Source organism: Pinus tabuliformis, chromosome 4_2 (assembly GCF_031772625.1).
Source record: "Pinus tabuliformis cultivar Carrire ecotype Pingquan chromosome 4_2, CPIR1, whole genome shotgun sequence".
Taxonomy (NCBI): Eukaryota; Viridiplantae; Streptophyta; class Pinopsida; order Pinales; family Pinaceae; genus Pinus; species Pinus tabuliformis.
This window is the reverse complement of record NC_142304.1, coordinates 386,543,457-386,552,475: the sequence shown is the minus strand read 5'-3', so window position 1 is coordinate 386,552,475 and position 9,019 is coordinate 386,543,457. Positions and strand designations below refer to the sequence as shown.

At 36.6% G+C, this 9,019-nt stretch overlaps 1 non-coding gene across 1 annotated transcript; it reads right to left on the bottom strand.

Annotated features, from left to right (window-relative positions):
• Positions 1-659: 659 nt before the first annotated feature.
• Positions 660-775, bottom strand: LOC149169580 (small nucleolar RNA snoR111). The gene has a single exon (XR_016259992.1). It is a non-coding gene; the product is annotated as a small nucleolar RNA snoR111 (small nucleolar RNA).
• Between the last annotated feature and the right edge of the window lie 8,244 nt (positions 776-9,019).

Genomic DNA, 9,019 nt, shown 5'->3' with positions numbered 1-9,019 from the left:
TCTACTGTCAGATCATCCGCCTAATGAATAGCCCAGATTGACTAGAAATTACTATACTTTTACAAGACAATTTTAAATCTGTTTTTAGCTTCTGGAGCACTGCCCCCAAAACCCCCGTCGGAGGATCGCTGGCCCCCGGACCCCCCAGCCGGGGGGGGGGGATCGGCCCCTCCGAACCCCCGCAGGAAGGACAAGTCCCCCCCCCCCCCCCCCCCGACACCCGCCCACGTGGAGGGGTGTACAAACTTCCTGGGGTATACATTTGGCTAAAACAAAGACCTCTGAATAATCATGCTCCACACCAAACTTTTTATTATTCTTTTGTCCCAAGCTAAATTAAAATGCCCAGAAACCAACAAGGCCCAAAACTTACTAGTGCACAATACAAAAGATGCAACTATTACCATTTATCTCTGAAGCACCCCAAAACTTTTAAATACTGAAAAAATGAGACAAATATTCAGACCTATTTCCATCAATGTGCTACAAGCGCGAATTTCACAAACCATAGGTCACCAAAATGCACTTCTAATCGTGGTTATATCACCATGCAAAGCATTACAGGAGAACTATTCAACCCCCAAAATTAGAATACCGTCAACTGATTAACAAAGCCCTTTTTTTTCTAATGAAATATAGCAAGCAAAACCTGATATTAGATGTTGTCGAGCAACAATCGAATCACCCATCTGTATTAAGGTGACTAAAATGATATCTCAACCTTGATGTACTCATAATGAAACCAAACATACCAGCTCGACTGCTACATCAATGGAAAGTAGCTCAAAAAGTTATTTCGAAATAAAAGAATTGAAAACCTTTGTCTGACCAATATACCTCTGAAACAAGCATTCAAACCTAATGATAAAGTCTTAAAAATAACACCAAAAGAAAGCTAAATTTAGGTAATACGTCATGGTCAATTCAGAAATGCATAAGTATGAAAATATTAATTAGGATGTTAAGCCAAATTCCAGCAATGAAGTATTGAAGACATGAAAACTACATGGCAAATAGTGTTCCTGGGTCATCACAACAGGTATGGTGATATAAATTTGTAAACGTGGTATTGCTACAGGATCGATATTTGTAAAAATAAAACGACAAGATGATAACAAGATGAATTCCAAAACTAAATCGGCCAAAACTTTCTTGAAACCAAATATACATGGCATTTCAAAGTTTGGTCACAAAACTATTAGCAATTTTTAATTGATTGCAATTTCCCCTGCCCCACAAGAAATAGTAAGGAAAAAAGGAAAATGGAAAACTCGAATGCCAGATAATTGTGGGCAGTAGATATTACGATTTGTAAGATGAGTTTACGTATAAAGTGAACACTCGTTTCAGATTTGGGTGAACCTCTCATGTCAGAGTTGATTTTCTTCTATAACATAACAGGAGCAGAGATGCAAAGAAGCGACATCTGAGGATCAAAATAAACAAAATACAAGACAATATGTTGAATGTTTTTTATTTTTATTTTTTTGACTGGGTAGGAAAGCAATCCCATTTTCGGCACACAATAGAAACTTGCTGCACAGTCATTCATATCGTTGCAAAAGCAAGATTTCATGGTGATACCAGGGAGGGAGGTTTAAGGGACGAAGTTAAGGAACAAAAACGATCACCCTTATTTTGTATTTAAAAAAATAAATAAATTGGGAAATCACCATAGGGTCGAGGGGAGATGGAGAAAGTAGTGATATGACGATCACCCTACCTCCACCTTACCTGTTTTTGCTTGTGCTGATCATAATATAGAATCTCATAGCATAATGAACTCAATGACAACAAAACAAGGACAAGAGGTGTTGGCAGATTGACTGACAAATAGAGAAATTTGTGGCACTTGATCATAGGGATTATGAAGGTTCCAGTTAATCGACTTTATAGATCTAGCTGTTATTATGAGTAATGAAAATTTGTGATTCCCGAAGTGTATTACGCGTTACAACTCGAACTCCGGATCACTGGATCGAGTTTATTGTGCTTTACCACTTGAACTCCAGATCAATGGATCAATCATCTTAATGATGATACAATACGTGGATTCAAAAAGCCCAAAAGCGAACCTGATTTAACGACTACCACCTACCACCTCTATGTTCTTTTAATTCGAATAGGATTGATGTCAAGCTTTTGGTGATTCAAGAAAAGAGTCTTCAGGTTCTGATGGAGGTATTGCCCCAACCCCTATGGTTTTAATAGACTAAAAGTCTGATCCCAATGCAACAATTGTGAACATTAGTTCTAATGGTTTTCAAACAGAATACTTCAACCTCGAGCATGGAGAAATGAATGGCGAAGGAGAGGTGTAAACAAGATTTGTGAAAGTACTGTCACACGTAAAAACAAATGAGGCACCTCAACATCCACATAAATGTGTACACTCCTATAACAAAAACTCCTCAGGAACTCGTCCACATGTATACCGATCCTCAAAACTTCTTGACCATATTCTATAATTATTTCTGGAACAATCACTTGGTCAATATGATAAGTAAAGATACAGGAATATAGAAGATAATGTTCTAGGTTTTTCTGATCAACTCGCAGGGCCAACAGATTAAAGAATGTTTACAAACTCGTCGAAAGGAATTCCAATTCTTTTCCATTAATGATAATCCAGGCCATATAATGCAAATGTTCTTTTGACTAAGCGCAAAGCTGAAACTGTGTACTATTATTTAAGTAAGGGTTTGGTCCCGATAGTGTTTCTTGCAAATTTCATACTCTCTGGATCTAGACACAACCTAGCATTTTGTCCCACGCGCATTTTTTTTTTCAAACTCGCTTTGGAAATTAGATGTATACTTTATTATCAGACTCTTGGCATTGGAAACATGCACATTTTAAATCAAACACATATCTCAAAAAATGTAAACAATGTGCTCAGACGTTCAACACAAAACCATCTGCAAAAAGAAAGGACTCAAGGTCCTGCACAACAACAAAAATTCCAAATTGAAAAACCTTAACCCAAAATAAATTCCTGAGATAGAACTCCTCCAACGAAGACAAGATCAGATGCCAAAAGAGTCTCAGACCTCCAAATGATACAACGATTCTTCACATTGCCGCAATCAAAACGTGATTGCAGCTCGATTTATATATCTGGCTCCATTCATTGTTTTTATGCCAAATAAAAGAGTTGGATAACAGTTAAATTAGCCGTCGTATACCTATCAGCCGTTTTGGATCTCTCCTAGCGTTGTTTTTATGCAAAAAAAATAAATAAAAATAAATAAATAAAAATAAAAATTTATTATTATTATTTTTTTTTAAATTTGATCTGCCATAGTAATTTATTTTATTCATGCATGCATGGGCTCATAGGTCTCAAGGGTTCAACATACCTCTAATACCAAGTGTAAGGACCACATCCATACTATATATTTTTTTATTTTTATTTTTAAATAAATCATAGTAAAATACAACCAGAAGAGAAACACATTGGGAATTCAAATTTATTTAGCACTGTCTAACACATTTCTGAAATTAATTTTAGGAAACATATCATAACAATTACATATATTTAACTAAGATCAAAATATTATTGCAACACATATGTACTATTCACCAAAAGACAAGACTCCGCTTACTTTGTTGTTACTGGTATTCCCTTGTTGCCGGTCAAAAAAAAATTATTTATTTTTATTTTTATTTTAAATTTGATTTGCCAAAGTAATTTATTTTCGTCATGCACGCATGGGCTCATAGGTCTCAAGGGTTCAACATAGCTCTGATACCAAGTGTAAGGACCACATCCATACTATATATTTTTTTATTTTTATTTTTAAATAAATCACATCAAAATACAACCAGAAGAGAAACACATTGGGAATTCACATTTATTTAGCACTATCTAACACATTCCTGAAATTCATTTCAGGAAACATATCATAACCATTACATACATTTAACTAAGATCAAAATAGTATTGCAACACGTGTACTGTTCACCAGAAGACGAGATTCTGCTTGCTTTGTTGTTACTGGTATTCCCTTGTTTCTGGTCACCTCCGCGAGTGAATGACGACATACTTGATCCGAATGCGATGACCCACTGGTTAACCTCCCAGCCTACTCCTTGGGTACTCTTCTTCCCCACGGACCCCCGAGCTACAATGGGGTTGTACAATGGAGGAATGCACTAGCTGGTAAAGGAGAGCACTCCTTGGCTCAATAGTCCCCTCTCTAAAATCCTCTACCTCACCAAACTCACTATAGTTTCGTAATCACTACTCTCACATCATCTCATCCATCCAACAATAGGGTTGCCCCAAAAAAGTCCCTTCTCCCATGGTTTGCCCCTTCTTTTATAGGAGTCCTCATAGGTGACACTTGGCATGTCATGCATAAGTAATTATTTTTTATAATTCAATAGCTTGATTATTCACCCTCCCATGTGTCACTCTCTCATCAAGGGTCTCCCAACATTATTTACTTAAATTTTAATTTAAAACTAATATTTTCCTCACCTCAACAAGATTCCTATTTCTTTTCCTAGTTGTCTCTTTATCCCCCTATTTCTTACTTAATTTGTGTTCATTACTAAAGTCAATTAATGAATCGAGATTTGATCCTCCTATCTACTCCCTAATTTAACTCAAGTTGTCTCTTAGATGGATATTCTTATGTTAGTTATTGCCACATGGAGGTTCTCTACATTTCTCTAAATTTAATTTATTATTCTTATTTTAATTCACCTTCGTCTTCTCTTAATTAGGTTTAATTAGTTTAGGATTAAACTTTATCCTTACAATTATGTCCCTCTTTCCCCTTTTACTACATAATCTACCTAATATTTTCCAACATGGGAAGGGTAGAGTTTTTAAGGTAACCTATTTTATTTGTTCCTATGATCCTCTTAACCCAAGTTTTATTTTTGATTTAATTACCTCGGTTTCTAACATCATTTACCCTTGATGTAAATTTACTTCGTTTTCATTTCTTGATTATATGTATTAATTTATTTATTTTTAATGATTCCAAAGGTGTCAAGTTTGGTCATGCCCTTCAAGAACTTCCCTTGAAGTTCCAAGGGTGCCATGCCTAACAATTTATTTGTGATGCCAAGAGTGCCAAGTTTAGTCGTGCCCTTCAAGAACTTCCCTTGAAGTTCCAAGGGTGTCACGCCTAACAATTTATTTGTGATGCCAAGGGTGCCAAGTTGGTCATGCCCTTCATGAAATTCCCTTTGAAGTTCCAAGGGTGCCATGCTAGTTGCCCTTCAAGCATTCATTGGCTAGTTGCCATATGTACCTTTTGTGTGTTTTGCACATTATTGAGATCGAAGAACTGCTCCATCTGTAATATCCATGTGGCGGGATCCTTGCCATCAAACTTCCTCATATCGATTTTTGGAATATGGTGGGTCTTCGATCCAACATTAGAGTCTATGGAATCATGATTAACATTTCTTTTGTTCACATCATGAGTTTCCTTTACAACCTTTTCACCATTAGTAAGTATTTCTTGTAGAAAATTTGTCAAATCTGTCTTCAAATCTGCCATGTCTGTCTTCAAATCTGTCCTTAAATCTGTCTTTAGATCATCCATCTTAGCTTCCATGCCCTTTATCTTAGATTCCACGCCATTTATCTTAGCATCTGTTAGCTTTTGTGAGCGTGACATTTGTTGCACTTGTTCTTGTAATTTTGATATATCATGTAGCATTTCTTCCTCTTCTTCATGAGTCATGCTAGAGCTTTCAGGTTCCTTACTAGGTGTTTGCATTTTCTTTCCTCGGGGCATCAATTACCGATAATAATGCTTTACTATGCCCTTTGAATTCCTTCGAACCAAGCTTATGCAAAAATTAAAAAAAAAACTACACAACTTTTTTTACTTTGTAGAAGCCTGATATTGAATCTGATGTATCTCTGTAATTTCGAATCATCCAGTTCTGAAATTTTGACCTGTAGTAGCCTTCTATTTCCTCTTTCCAATGCCACTAGTCTGATCCAAATTGGATTCTCCAAGAAAGAGTTATGCACAATCTCCCGCAGTGACCTGATTATAGACTAGTTTAGTAGAGCGAACTTGTATGAAGTGCCACGTGTCACTGTTTCAACCTTTGACTCTGAAAAATATATAAAAGAAAACTACAGTCTGTCTTCTTTCTGTACCTTCTTACTAAATTTCAATCCGATGCTCAGAAAGAAAGTTATGACGATTTTCCCCAGGTCACCTGTTTTGAGTGTAATTCAGGGGTCTGCAAAAAGACCAACTTCCTCAGATCATATCTCCGAAAATATCCTGCGAAAAGCTCTGAAATTTGGACCCAAGGTTCAGCACGATTTCTTCTCAAATGGGTTGTTTTTGCGACTTCTGAAACGTCACAGAAAAGAAGTTATAGCGAAAATGCCACGATGACCTTTTTGAAGCAGCGAAACCCTAGAATCCAAAGCTCTGATACCAAATGTTATGAAACCAGCTCAAGAAAAGATAGAAAAGATAGATCAACGCCTTAGAATTCAGCCTCTTCAAGGGGGCAACCTCCTTTACATTACATAAATGAACAATTCTTGGATGATACAAATGACAAAACCTCCTTTCTATATATAGGAGTCTAAGGAGTCACAATATAATCCAGCCGACCTAACAATAATAATATAAAGCCTCAAAAATAACAATAGAGGGATTCTATGGGCACAATAATAACAATATGGGGGCAATGGGGGCACAACAATATAAATAAGGGGTATAACTACAATAGTAATGGGGTAATCACTAGTATTATAGGGCCCAACACACTACAATGATAGACCAATAATAACATGCCCTCAAAATCTTATGAGTGGTGGTTCAAGAAGCATAACGACCCCTGCAAAAATCAACACAGAATTCACTCATCAGCTTCTCAGATTCTTCCTTGCTAATGTATCGGAGGATCAACCCATCCATCCAATGCCATCTTGGGTTAGGCAAAACTTAGATGCTTTCAATCTCAAGGCTCTTCTCTTGTGATCAATGAAGTGAGGGGGGCTAGACAGATTGTGTAGGTAATAAACAATGCCTGTGTACCAGTCATCACTTTCAAGTTCAGTGGATGTGGCAAATAACTTCTCCTCTCCTTCATTAATGGCTTCGTTGTTACTCTCGGTATGTATTTCAGCCAGGCCTTGTCCCTTTATGACCTCCTTAGGAGGAATACCGATGTCATACTCTTGGATTTTGGACACCCATTTCCCCTAGACCCGAGACTATCTGATTGTGATAGTACATCCCTCACGGTAGAGCAAGGTACATATGCATATATCTTGTTACACCCCACATAGGCCCTAAATTACTTAAGGGATTTGACAAGAGCGTATGCTTGTTTTTAGTGATAGTATATCTTGTTTCTGCATCCTTGAGAGGCATACTCATGAAAGCTACATGCCTCTCCCTTCCTTCATCGTTCTTTTGCATGAGGATGCTAATGATAGTGTCCTTAGATGCACAGGAATATATGATAAAATCCTTAGTGTAACTGGGGCTAATGAGGATAGGGGCAGAGGCAATTCTTTCCTTAATTTCTTCGAAGGCCCTATTTATTTCTTCGTTTCATAAGTAAGGAGTACCCTTTTTTAGGAGGTCATTCATGAGTTTGACAATTTCAGCAAAATTTGGTACAAATCTTCTTACAAAGTTTATCTTGCTGAAAAAGGATCTTAAAGCACCTTGGACTTTAGGAGGGGAAATGTGTTTGATAACTTGAATTATATTAGGGTCAATGCTAATCCCATCCTTGGAGACCACATGCCCCAGCAGTTTACCTTTTTTAGCACCGAATATAGACTTCTTAGGATTTAGGGAGATGTTATATTGCCTACATTTATCAAATAATTTTCTTAGGTGTTTGCAATGATCGTGTCTTTCTTTAGAGGCGATAGTCAAGTCATCTTGATAGGTTTCCATAATTTTCCCAATGAGGTCCCTAAAAGAAAATCTATGGCCCTTTGGAAGGTGGGTCTAGCATTGAGAAGACTAAAAGGCATCCAAATATACATGTATGTTCCCCATGGTGTGGTGAAGGAAGTTTTCAGGCGATCTTCTTCTTTCACAACCACTTGATTATATCCAGAGAAACCATTAAGGAATGACATCATTTGGGATCTTGTTATCCTTTGTAGGAGATTATCCATGTTGGGTAAGGGGTAATTGTCCTTGAGACACACACGATTGAGATCCTTAAAGTCAATGCACATCCTAATGTTATTAGTCTTTTTACGAGTGATCATCGGATTAAAGATCCAAGATGTGAAGGAAAGCACAACACAGTAAAAAATAAATTACAGAGCATAAAATATTTAACAATAATGCACACAGTTGTCACACACCAACTAGATTAAATTTCATTAACATAGACATATATTTGTACATGAGGAGAGGTGCTGAGATTTTTAATCTCCACAAATTTCTCAATCAATAACTCCACAAATCACTCCATAATTCTCTCAACAATCATCCACAAATCTCTCATCTGTCATTCCACTAATTTCTCCATAAATGTCTCACTAAAAACAACAACTTTAATTATTTAATATTTCATAAATGATCCATTATTCCATCATTTCTCCCCCATAATGATCATTTGGAAATATTCCAAGATCATCTCTGAATTTGCAAAACTTTTCCTTAGATAGTGCTTTGGTGTATATATCATCTACATGTTCATTGATTTTGCAGTACTCGATATAGATCACTCCTTGTTGAACCAGATGGTCCAGATCCCGAAAAAAATGATATTGAATATCAATATGCTTGGTCTTCTTATGAAAAAATGGATTCTTGGTCATTTTAATATCACTTTGATTATCACACATCAACTGAGTTGGTTTCTCTTGTTGTTCATGTAGATCCTCTAGAATTCTTCTTAACCAAACTGCTTCACATATTGTTTTCGTTGACGCTTTATACTCTGCTTCTACTGTTGATATAGAAACTGTAGGTTTCTTATTAGTATTCCAAGAAATTGTCGTTAAACCCATACTGAATGAATACCTTGAAGTTGATTTCCTCTCATCCAT